Consider the following 11,856-nt stretch of genomic DNA (forward strand, 5'->3'; position numbering starts at 1 on the left):
AGAGAGAAATCTTCTCAAATTTTACAAAACCAATGACACATCTGTGGACATCCCTTTTATACATTGACCATAAGGCATTCATTAGGGTATTCTTTATTAAATTAGGGGTGAGGGCAATAAGGCAGCAACCAAAACACCTCAATAACATAATTGAAGAAATTCAAAATATGGAAGCAGAAAATAAAAAAAAAACCTCCCCTGCCCTATCACAAAAATTATTTAACTTATGCCATGATCTACAAGCACTACTACTCGATGACTTTGAAAAAGAAACTAGGAGATTAAAAATGAACCACTATACATTTGGTAACAAGGCAGGGAAACTGCTAGCATATAAACTAAAAGGCCAAAGACATAAAAAAAAACAAGATTCCTTTTATATATCATTCTCCCACTAAGGCAAAATTGTACCAACCTCAAGACATAGCTAATACATATAGCAAATACTATAATTCTCTATACATAAGGATCCAAATACGAACCAACCAACTGAAGATTCAATAAATAGCTTTCTGAGGAAAGTAAAACTTCCACAGCTATCCTGGGAACAACTCTCATCTTTGAATTCCCCATTCACATCCTTAGAAGTCCAGTAGGTCATAGACTTGCTACCCACTAACAATCACCTGGACGGATAACTACAAAACATTTAAGCACATCATATTACCCTACATGATTAAAATTTATAATGCTGCAGCTGCCTCTTCGCCCTTGCCATTCAAAATGCTTAGAGCTTTAATAATAACTACCCAAGCCAGGGAAATAATCTACCCTACCTCAGAACTTTAGACCTATCTAAAAAATATACACAAAATAAATTTATCACTGTTTGATGTTTTAACCCTTCTTATCCATCTGGATCAATCTGGATTCACTTATGCCGTGTACTGTACACACGATCAGACTATCTGGCGGACTTAGTCCGGCGGACAATGCATCTGACTTTCCAGCAGAGGTCTGCCGGACTTTCCGAATGAGCAGACTTGCCCACACACGCCCACACACGCCCACACACGACCAGACTTTTCCGGCGGACTAGGTTGACTAGCTACCAGGCGACGTGGCTAGCAAGGTGTCAATCTCACCGATGGAGGTGGCGACATTGACTTCCTTTGCTAGTCCCGTCGACCTGGAGTCATGTTCAAAATGAATGGACTCTAATCCATGTGTGGGCAAGTCCGTTTATTTGAAAAGTCCGGCGGACTAGCACACAGACGGGCGGATTGTCCGCCGGACTGCCGAGTCCGGAAGACAATTTTGAGTCAAGACTTCTTTCTAAGTCCGACTGACTTTTGGGAAGAAAGTCCGCTGGAGCCCACACACAGGTGAATTTTCCAGCAGACCACAGTCTGCAGGATAGTCCGATCATGTATAAGGAACATCAAACCAACGATGCAACCCGGCATTTAAATAATTTAGTTCACCTGGCAAAAGAGCAAACGTATTCTCTGCTCCTTGTGCTGGATGCAGAGAAGACATTCGATAGAGTAGATTGGAAGTATCTTGCTCAAGTACTGGAGGCCTTTGGTTTTTCTGATCCAATATTCACTGCTATAATGGCTTTATACACCAACCCATCAGTCCGGTGTATTCTTCAGGGGTACTCGCCAGGGTTGTCCCTTGTCACTGCTGATTATTATTTTTTTTTCAATATTTTTTATTGCGTATTGAGTATACAAAGTTACAAAGTGTATTGTGTACAATAATCCATGAACAGTAACATAAAACAGTATAATAATGAACCTAAACAAGATTCAATGACCATGTAATAGCAAGATGTAACAGTATCTCACGTGCTCATTCTCGGTAAGACTGGTGGAGGACATGGGAGACAAGGTAGTCGAAGGGATATCTCCATTAGGGAAACAGCCCACTGTCATGGAAGGGATGCCTAACACAGGCATCCAGCACAAAGTGAACAGATCAATGGGCTGCACTAAGGAATGAGGCTCGAAAGGTAAGTGAAAATATAAATATTTATTAAGGAAAAAGGCACACGTGCAAACCAAACAAACACAGCAAACCATAAACAAGCAAGAACACAAATAATACACAGCAAACCCCAAAACCCTAAACTAACTAACTAACTAACTATATACATGGAAAGGGAACACATATATAACAAGGCAGGGATGAGAGACAAGGGGAACAGGAGGCCAGGTGGAGGAAGCGGAAGGGGAGCCAAGGCAGGGATCAGGGGACAAGTCACAGGTATAGGGAACAGAGTCCAGGACAGGAAGCAAATCAGGAACAGGTCTCAGGCAACAGGTCAGGCAGGGACAAGGCTAGCAGGAAGGATTCTGAAGCAATGAGCCTCAGTGAAGGGCGGGCTTATATACTTCCAAGCCATACCACTTCAGGTGCAGCTGGATTATTAGAATGTCTGTTTGCTGGGAGACACCCGCTGGTGACCACCAGAACTGCAACCTTTGATGGCAAAAGCAACAGTGACACCAGCAGGCGATCCCAGCAACAACACCGTTCCTGACAGTTCCCCCCCCTAAGGAGTGGCCTCCGGACACTCCATTCTGCCCTTGACCTGACAGTGCATGTAAATGGGGAAAAGTCCAGAAAAGTATCCCCTGTGATTGCTGACTTCTTTGCGCTCTCCGGCCAGAGTCTCTTAACCTACTGGGAGGCATGCCACCCAAGTCCGACAATGGAACATGTATCCCACCACCAGGGTCTGGAAGTTTAGATCTGGAAATAAAAACAGGCTGGGCAACTTGCTTCGGGTCATCGGGCCGGGCAGCAGGCTCCAGGTCATCAGGCTGGGCAGCGAGCTCCGGGTCATCGGGCTGGAAGGCCGGGACATCAGACTGCAAGGCATCGGACTGGAAGGCCGGGACATCAGACTGCAAGGCATCGGACTGGAAGGCCGGGACATCAGACTGCAAGGCATCAGACTGGAAGGCCGGGACAGCAGACTGAAAGGCATCAGACTGGAAGTCCGGGACAGCAGACTGCAAGGCATCAGACTGGAAGGCCGGGGCATCAGACTGGAAGGCCGGGACAGCAGACTGCAAGGCATCAGACTGGAAGGCCGGGACAGCAGACTGCAAGGCATCAGACTGGAAGGCCGGGACAGCAGACTGCAAGGCATCAGACTGGAAGGCCGGGACAGCAGACTGCAAGGCATCAGACTGGAAGGCCGGGACAGCAGACTGCAAGGCATCAGACTGGAAGGCCGGGACATCAGACTGCAAGGCATCAGACTGGAAGGCCGGGACATCAGACTGCAAGGCATCAGACTGGAAGGCCGGGACATCAGACTGCAAGGCATCAGACTGGAAGGCCGGGACATCAGACTGCAAGGCATCAGACTGGAAGGCCGGGACATCAGACTGGAAGGCATCAGACTGGAAGGCCGGGACATCAGACTGCAAGGCATCAGACTGGAAGGCCGGGACATCAGACTGCAAGGCATCAGGCTGGAAGGCCGGGACATCAGACTGCAAGGCACCAGACTGGAAGGCCGGGACATCAGACTGCAAGGCCGGGACATCAGACTGCAAGGCCGGGACATCAGACTGCAAGGCATCAGGCTGGAAGGTCGGGATATCAGACTGCAAGGCCGGGGCATCAGACTGCAAGGCCGGGACATCAGACTGCAAGGCCGGGACATCAGACTGCAAGGCCGGGACATCAGACTGCAAGGCATCAGGCTGGAAGGTCGGGATATCAGACTGCAAGGCCGGGGCATCAGACTGCAAGGCCGGGACATCAGACTGCAAGGCCGGGACATCAGACTGCAAGGCCGGGACATCAGACTGCAAGGCCGGGACATCAGACTGCAAGGCCGGGACATCAGACTGCAAGGCATCAGGCTGGAAGGTCGGGATATCAGACTGCAAGGCCGGGGCATCAGACTGCAAGGCCGGGCATCAGACTGCAAGGCCGGGACATCAGACTGCAAGGCCGGGACATCAGACTGCAAGGCCGGGACATCAGACTGCAAGGCCGGGACATCAGACTGCAAGGCCGGGCATCAGACTGCAAGGCCGGGACATCAGACTGCAAGGCCGGGACATCAGACTGCAAGGCCGGGACATCAGACTGCAAGGCTGGGACATCAGACTGCAAGGCCGGGACATCAGACTGCAAGGCCGGGACATCAGACTGCAAGGCATCAGGCTGGAAGGTCGGGATATCAGAATGCAAGGCCGGGGCATCAGACTGCAAGGCCGGGACATCAGACTGCAAGGCCGGGACATCAGACTGCAAGGCCGGGACATCAGACTGCAAGGCCGGGACATCAGACTGCAAGGCCGGTATAAGGTATAAGGTACCTTTTTTATTTATGCTTTACTTTTATTTTATAAAGCCTGGGTTATGTGTACGTAAAACTACTGATAACGTGATAATTAGTAGCGTGACAAAAAGAAGATGATTACTCAAGTCTGACCAGAAGGTCAGTCTCAAGTTTCTATACAAGCATCAATTGTCTGTTTCAACTTGTGATACCAACTGCATGGTGAGGTAATGCTGGTTGAAAATAGGTTTTGCTGAACTCTTGACATATTTGGGGTCAGTCAGCAGACACTGATGTGCAAAGCGTAACGAGCTAACTAACCTTTGGTCTATATTTATTAACAAGGTCTATTGTTTGAGGAAGTATAATGCTGACGTATGTTTATGTGTAATGCCTTCTAAGGGGCAGGGTCTTTTTCTCCTACTGCATAAAAGGCTATGTGTAAGTTAATAAACCTAGCAGCCATTATTCACGTACAAATCGTGTATGTGTAATGTCTCTCCACCGGTGAACGGGATCTCCGCTCCTCCATCCTAGCCTAGGCAACCAGGGGTAACTGGTATTATTAAGAAGACGAGCAACCTAACAGTTTTGGTACCAGCAAGTGGGGTTCGTCTTGCGACAGGTAAGTCACTTTACTCTTTTTACCTGATTGGTGAATGGTGTAAACACTTACTCTGTCCGGGCGGCCGCTACGAACTTAGTTTAAATTAAAAGAAGTAACTGTGCCTTCGCGGCGGACTAGGCTGGTCCCTCGGAAGGTTAAAAGGGCTCGCAAGGAAGTTATAGGTTTAGGGGAGTCCGACTAGGTTGGTCTGACTTAAAACTATTGGTGATAGTATTTTTAACACGGGAAGTAGTAGATTACGCCCGTGACAAAGGGATTGGTGGAGTGGACGCCCATTTGAAATTTTTTTTAAAAAGTGCACTATAAATTGATAAATGTATTGCAATACGGTTATTTCATGTCTTAAAGTATATTAAGAATATGTCTGTTTCTCTCTAGGTACGTGTGTAAGTATATAGAGTATAAGTTTTAATATAGAGTATAAGGAAAATAATTGTTGTTGTTTAAATGAGTGCAGAGTATGAGGAGCCCTCTTGTAGTGACATAGCATCCGCCTGCCCCCATTGCACGTTAGGTCTACTCTTCCTAAGAATAGATGACAAGTGGATTTTACTGACCACCAGACCAGGGGGGTTCTCTTGCAGACTTGGTGTAAGAGGGGTATATCCCGCCACCAGGAAAGATTTACCCTTCATCGTATATTAAGGGTAAATCTTCATAGTTTTATATAAGTCCATCTGCCCCAAAAAAGATCAGGGATCCTACTCCCAGACCAGAGACCGGATTGTTGGACAAACCGGGTGTTATCACCTGTGTCCTGCCACTAGACACACACTGCCCAGACTACTAGATGGGGAATTCTGCAGCAACCCAAGCCATGGCCACCCCATCACCCTATGAATTTGTCAGTAATATGATCCCTGGCCCCCAGGTAGAACCATTTTGGACACAAGTCCGAGAAAGGTGTCAGCAATTGGGGATACATGACCCAGGGCCATATGGTCCTTGTTCAGAGGAAGACTGGCAAGAAGTCAGTAAAATTTGTCAGGTACATAAGCATTCTTATCCTCCCTGCAAAGGGGCTGACCCACAATACATGAAGGATTGTTTCTGTGCATGGAACAAATGCCTTGGAAAATATAGGCAATTGTGGACAGCAAGGACATTGGAAATCCCAGTGCCCTTATAGGACTGGACAGATTAGAGCAAGAGGCAGAGGCAGGGGATTTAACCCCCAGACCCGCCCACAGTATCCCCGTTATCCGCCATACCAGAACCCTCGTCAACCACTACCCCAATATCCTACACAGCCACAAATAATGCACCGAGGGAAACTCTGTTGGTATTAATGGGACACCTGTCACCCATCCCATCACTCCACCACTGACTGTAGCCACTCCAGAAGGACAGAAATTATGTACCCAAACTTTTGCCGTCTTGTCCTCATGCCCTGTGCCCCTTATGGGACGGGACCTCTTGGCACAACTGTGTATTACCATTAAGTTTAATAGAGAAGGTTCCCTTACAGCTAGTTCACCATTATGTGACTTACATGGCCCTAAGCGACATGCACACAGAGGCTTCTTTATGCTACTCCCCGCCTCTCTCGAAACACATGCTATCTGGGCGGAAAACAAAGGTAGCGTAGGTTTCATTTAACTGTACGCCTTACTCGCCTCAGATGCGCCCTGACGCAGAAGCACAATATCACAAACAATACCCCCTGCCCCCCGAAAAGACCCAAGGCATTGCCCCCCAGATCGATGACTACATATCTAAAGGTATCCTAAAACCAATTATTAGCCCCTGGAACACACCCATTTACCCTGTAAAGAAGGCCAGTGGCGAGTGGAGACTCGTCCAAGACCTCAGAGCAGTAAACAAACAAGTGATTCCCCTCCCACCCCTAGTCTCAGACATCACTTTTATTTTCTCATGCATACCGGCAGACTCTCTATGCTACACAGTAATTGATTTAGCGAATGCTTTCTTTAGCATTCCCATTGCAGAGGAAGCCCAACCTATGTTTGCTTTCTCCTGGGCCGGGGGCCAACTAACCTGGCAAGGGTATGTAGACAGTCCAGCCGCCTTCTCTATGGTACTCAACGAGACTGTCAAGTCTTGGACTTCTGAGCGTGGGTCGGTACTAATACAGTATGTGGACGACCTGCTCCTGTGCAGTCGAACTGCTGAAGATTGTGCGGTCGATTCAACATCACTGTTGGGACACCTAGCCCGAGCCGGACACCTCGCCTCCAGGAAGAAGGTGCAATGGTGCCAATCCCAGGTTGAATACTTAGGTTGTATCCTTAGAGAAGGAACAAGGCTGGTGTCACCTAAACGTGCCGCAGCCCTACAAGCTCTCAGTCCGCCAAAAGACAAGGCCGCCCTACTCTCATTTTTGGGTGCAATGGTATATTGCCGCCAATGGATTCCTGACTGTTCTCATTATGATAGTATCCTAAGAGAGGCTACTGGCTCGACAGCCCCTAAATTAATAGATTGGACTGAAGACAGACTACAAGCTTTTCAAGCTCTATTAAACAGTCTGTCATGTGCACCCACCCTGGGATTGGTAGACTATGGTAAAGCTTTTCAGCTGTACTGTGTAGTTTCAGGGAAATCTTTTGCCGCGGTTCTCACACAACAACATGGAACAGGATACCGCCCGGTTTCTTACCTATCCAAGAAACTCCCTGTCCAGGTTCAAGGCATGCCGTCATGTCTCCAGAATTTAGCAGCCTGTGCTATGGCAGTACAGGACGCTAACAAAATGATCTTGGGCCACCCAATGACACTTTTCACCACCCATTCTGTCACCCACCTCATACAGAACATGAACACCCAACACATGACCTCACAAAGGCTCAGCGGTTATGAGATTACCCTTATGAACACTGACAATCTATCTCTTAAATATGTTCCCGTTAGCAACCCTGCTGTCCGCCTCCTGCACTCCATGCTGCGTCTACCACAAGACCCAGACCAGCTTCATGACTGTGTGGAAAAAGTGGAATCCATCACATCCCCTAGACCTGATCTCACGGATACACCTATTATAGATGCGGAAGATGTTTTCGTTGACGGTAGTTGCTCCCGCCCCTCTGATTCCACTTTCCTAACAGGTTATGCGATAGTCCAATTACCAGACAAGGTGCTAGAAGCCAAGCCGCTACCTCCCTCTTCAGCCCAAGTAGCAGAATTGGAAGCTCTCATCAGAGCCTGCATTCTATTCACTGATAAAAAGGTGAACATTTACACTGACAGTAGATATGCTTTCGGATTGGTGCATGACTTTGGTGTGATATGGGCTAATAGAGGTTTCAAAACCGCAGACAATAGACTAATTGCCAATTCAACACATATTATGGCTCTTCTCCAGGCCATCCTTCTCCCAAAGGAAGTGGCTATTATCAAGGTAAAAGCCCATTCCTCGGATAACAGTGAAATATCCAAGGGTAACGCCCTAGCCGATAGGACTGCAAAGCAGGCTGCCGCCTCCTCCCCTAACCCCCCTGCCCCCACAACAGTTTTCTTTAAAGAGCATTTCACTTAATCTAACTTCAAAACAATTGTAGCACAAATACAAACAAACAATGGCCACAGACCAGGACGTTCGTTTCTGGGTCGCTGCAGGATTGACCAAAGACCCCGAGGGTCTTTGGACAAAAGAGGGGAAGGTACTGGGAATACCTGAAGCAAGTTGCATTCTCATACTCTCATACCTCCATGGCCCAGGACACATAGGAGCTGCCCCTTTAACCAACCTGTATAATAAATCTTTTTGTACAAATAATTTGAATAAACAAATCCAACTTCTGACTATTACCCCCATTAGACCCTAACTCTGACATTAACATTTATTCCCAACAGGAAGTGTACGTGAAAAATCTGGTAAGTATGCTCCACGAAATAAACGAACAAGTTTCTGTCACCTTTTTCCCTCTTCCCACAGAACCAACGCATCCCTTCATCCCTGGGGATAAAGTGCTGATCAAACAATTAGCACAAAGAAAGAGTATCGGACCGGCTTTCTCAGGACCATGGAAGGTGGAAAAGGTATCCAGGACCGCAGTGTTAACAGACCTAGGAAACACCTGGATCCACGCCAGCCGTCTTAAGAAGTGTCCCCAGCTTCCCTCGACTCCAGAGCCCCTGGCAGTGACAGAGAGCAGCAACTCCCAAGAACAAGATCTACAAGAAGTTCAGAGAGGCATAGAACAAATTTCCCTGGAAGATCCCACACCCCCTCAAAAGGACAAAACAGAGCCAACAACTGCCGGGATGAGAAACGAAGAAGAAGAACAGAACTCTTAGATAACAAATAATCAGAACTTTAAAAAACAAAGATGCTTTCTCCATCAGTGTCAGGGAAGGCCTTGTGCCTCTTATGCTGTATTACCCTAGTAGTGTTTTTACCAACCTGGTTGATAGCTAATTGTATATACCACCCAGAAGATTTGGGACCATTAAAAGGGATTTGTGGGACTCCCTCCCCCAAGACAAATAACACACCCGCTGTTAGACACAAAAGAAGTGAACCTCCCCAAGAGTTCACTGATAAAATGTTGTTATTAAAATTTAAATACAGTTATGCCCAAAAATCAGGTTTTGATAAATGCTGGATATGTAGTAAGCTTCACCCTAGTACTGCTAGGATTCCTTTGATGGCCATACCTTTAAATTTCACCCTTCTCCTTAAAGGCACACCCCCAATAGTTCTTACCGATGTTACAAGAAAAGCTTCTAACAAAACCCTCACTTTTCAGATCATAGGTAGAAGCCATTATCCAGATTGGTGTTTTAGGTTGGGAAATACTACCAAGGGAGCCGAAATTTGTAAGCAATCAAAGCTTAATATTTCAATGACAGCATTAAACGAGACCTTTTATAGAACTCAAGACACCACCTTAAACACCACATTATACCAATTCTTAAATACCAGCACCACTTCCCCTATGGCTCAACTCTTATCAACTCTTACATTTTCTGGCTATTCTGACAAATTGTATAAAGTGTTCCTCAAGCGCCCCATAGCCTTGGGGAATAATACTTATATCTGTTGTGGGAAGCTTTGTCACCCTTGGATCCCCACAAAACCCCAGGGATGGTGTTATCTCGCAGCACTAGCCCCCATTATGGGTGTGTTGGGGGATAAAGAAGGGAGTCACCTTCTTGAAGCCAGTGTTCATCCCAGATATCCCCTTAAACATCGTAATAAGAGAAAGGTATTCCTAGAAAAAGATATGGCATGGGCCTGGTTCCAATCCTGGACAGGATGGGGAATAGATTTAATGAAGAGACTGAATAATTATACTGGAATTATTGATGAGATCTTGGAAAAGAATTCCGACGATATCACTAAATTAAACATAGAAACTAGGGCAATAAGGAAACAGCTAGAATTACATGAACTGGCCATAGAAAGTATGAGTGCAGCACTCACAGGGCTTTGTGAAGTTACGGAAGACTATGAGTGCTGTACCTGGATTCATAATACTAGCATTGAAATACCTGATTACTATAATATAATTGCACAACACAGAAAAGAAGTAAATAAACTCCAAGACGAGGCTAGGAATATTGCAATAACATGGGACCCTCTAGCCAATTTTAGTCTTGGAAATATAACCTCTTGGTTAAAAAACACAGCCATGACTATTGTGATCATATTGTTTTTTATTTTATTTTTATATGCTTGCTATAGAATTGTAGGATGTCTTTGTTCTGCTAAGGGGACTGTATCAAATCAGGAGACCCTAAAGTTAACCGCCATTCCCAATAGTTCAAATATTTGGTATAAGAATCAGGAACATGAACCTTGATTAGGTTTTGACCATTCTGTATAGTACAGAATGGCCAAAGGGAGGATTATAAGGTATAAGGTACCTTTTTTATTTATGCTTTACTTTTATTTTATAAAGCCTGGGTTATGTGTACGTAAAACTACTGATAACGTGATAATTAGTAGCGTGACAAAAAGAAGATGATTACTCAAGTCTGACCAGAAGGTCAGTCTCAAGTTTCTATACAAGCATCAATTGTCTGTTTCAACTTGTGATACCAACTGCATGGTGAGGTAATGCTGGTTGAAAATAGGTTTTGCTGAACTCTTGACATATTTGGGGTCAGTCAGCAGACACTGATGTGCAAAGCGTAACGAGCTAACTAACCTTTGGTCTATATTTATTAACAAGGACTATTGTTTGAGGAAGTATAATGCTGACGTATGTTTATGTGTAATGCCTTCTAAGGGGCAGGGTCTTTTTCTCCTACTGCATAAAAGGCTATGTGTAAGTTAATAAACCTAGCAGCCATTATTCACGTACAAATCGTGTATGTGTAATGTCTCTCCACCGGTGAACGGGATCTCCGCTCCTCCATCCTAGCCTAGGCAACCAGGGGTAACTGGTATTATTAAGAAGACGAGCAACCTAACAGCCGGGACATCAGACTGCAAGGCCGGGACATCAGACTGCAAGCCATCAGGCTGGAAGGTCGGGATATCAGACTGGAAGGCCAGGACATCAGACTGCAAGGCCGGGACATCAGACTGCAAGGCCGGGACATCAGACTGCAAGGCCGGGACATCAGACTGCAAGGCCGGGACATCAGACTGCAAGGCCGGGACATCAGACTGCAAGGCCGGGACATCAGACTGCAAGGCCGGGACATCAGACTGCAAGGCACCAGGCTGGAAGGTCGGGATATCAGACTGCAAGGCCGGGGCATCAGACTGCAAGGCCGGGACATCAGACTGCAAGGCCGGGACATCAGACTGCAAGGCCGGGACATCAGACTGCAAGGCCGGGACATCAGACTGCAAGGCCGGGACATCAGACTGCAAGACCGGGACATCAGACTGCAAGGCCGGGACATCAGACTGCAAGGCCGGGACATCAGACTGCAAGGCCGGGACATCAGACTGCAAGGCATCAGGCTGGAAGGTCGGGATATCAGACTGCAAGGCCGGGGCATCAGACTGCAAGGCCGGGACATCAGACTGCAAGGCCGGGACATCAGACTGCAAGGCCGG

General features: G+C 46.7%; 1 long non-coding RNA gene across 1 annotated transcript; it reads left to right on the forward strand.

The window, feature by feature from the left end:
• The first annotated feature begins 4,606 nt into the window (after positions 1-4,606).
• On the forward strand, positions 4,607-11,152 carry LOC143961483 (uncharacterized). Its single transcript, XR_013270480.1, has 2 exons — positions 4,607-4,877; positions 8,776-11,152. It is a non-coding gene; the product is annotated as an uncharacterized LOC143961483 (long non-coding RNA).
• Positions 11,153-11,856: the final 704 nt, after the last annotated feature.

The sequence above is a fragment of the Lithobates pipiens genome, unplaced genomic scaffold (genome assembly GCF_037356315.1).
Source record: "Lithobates pipiens isolate NorthernLeopardFrog02 unplaced genomic scaffold, aLitPip1_a1.2 Scaffold_8, whole genome shotgun sequence".
Classification (NCBI taxonomy): domain Eukaryota; kingdom Metazoa; phylum Chordata; class Amphibia; order Anura; family Ranidae; genus Lithobates; species Lithobates pipiens.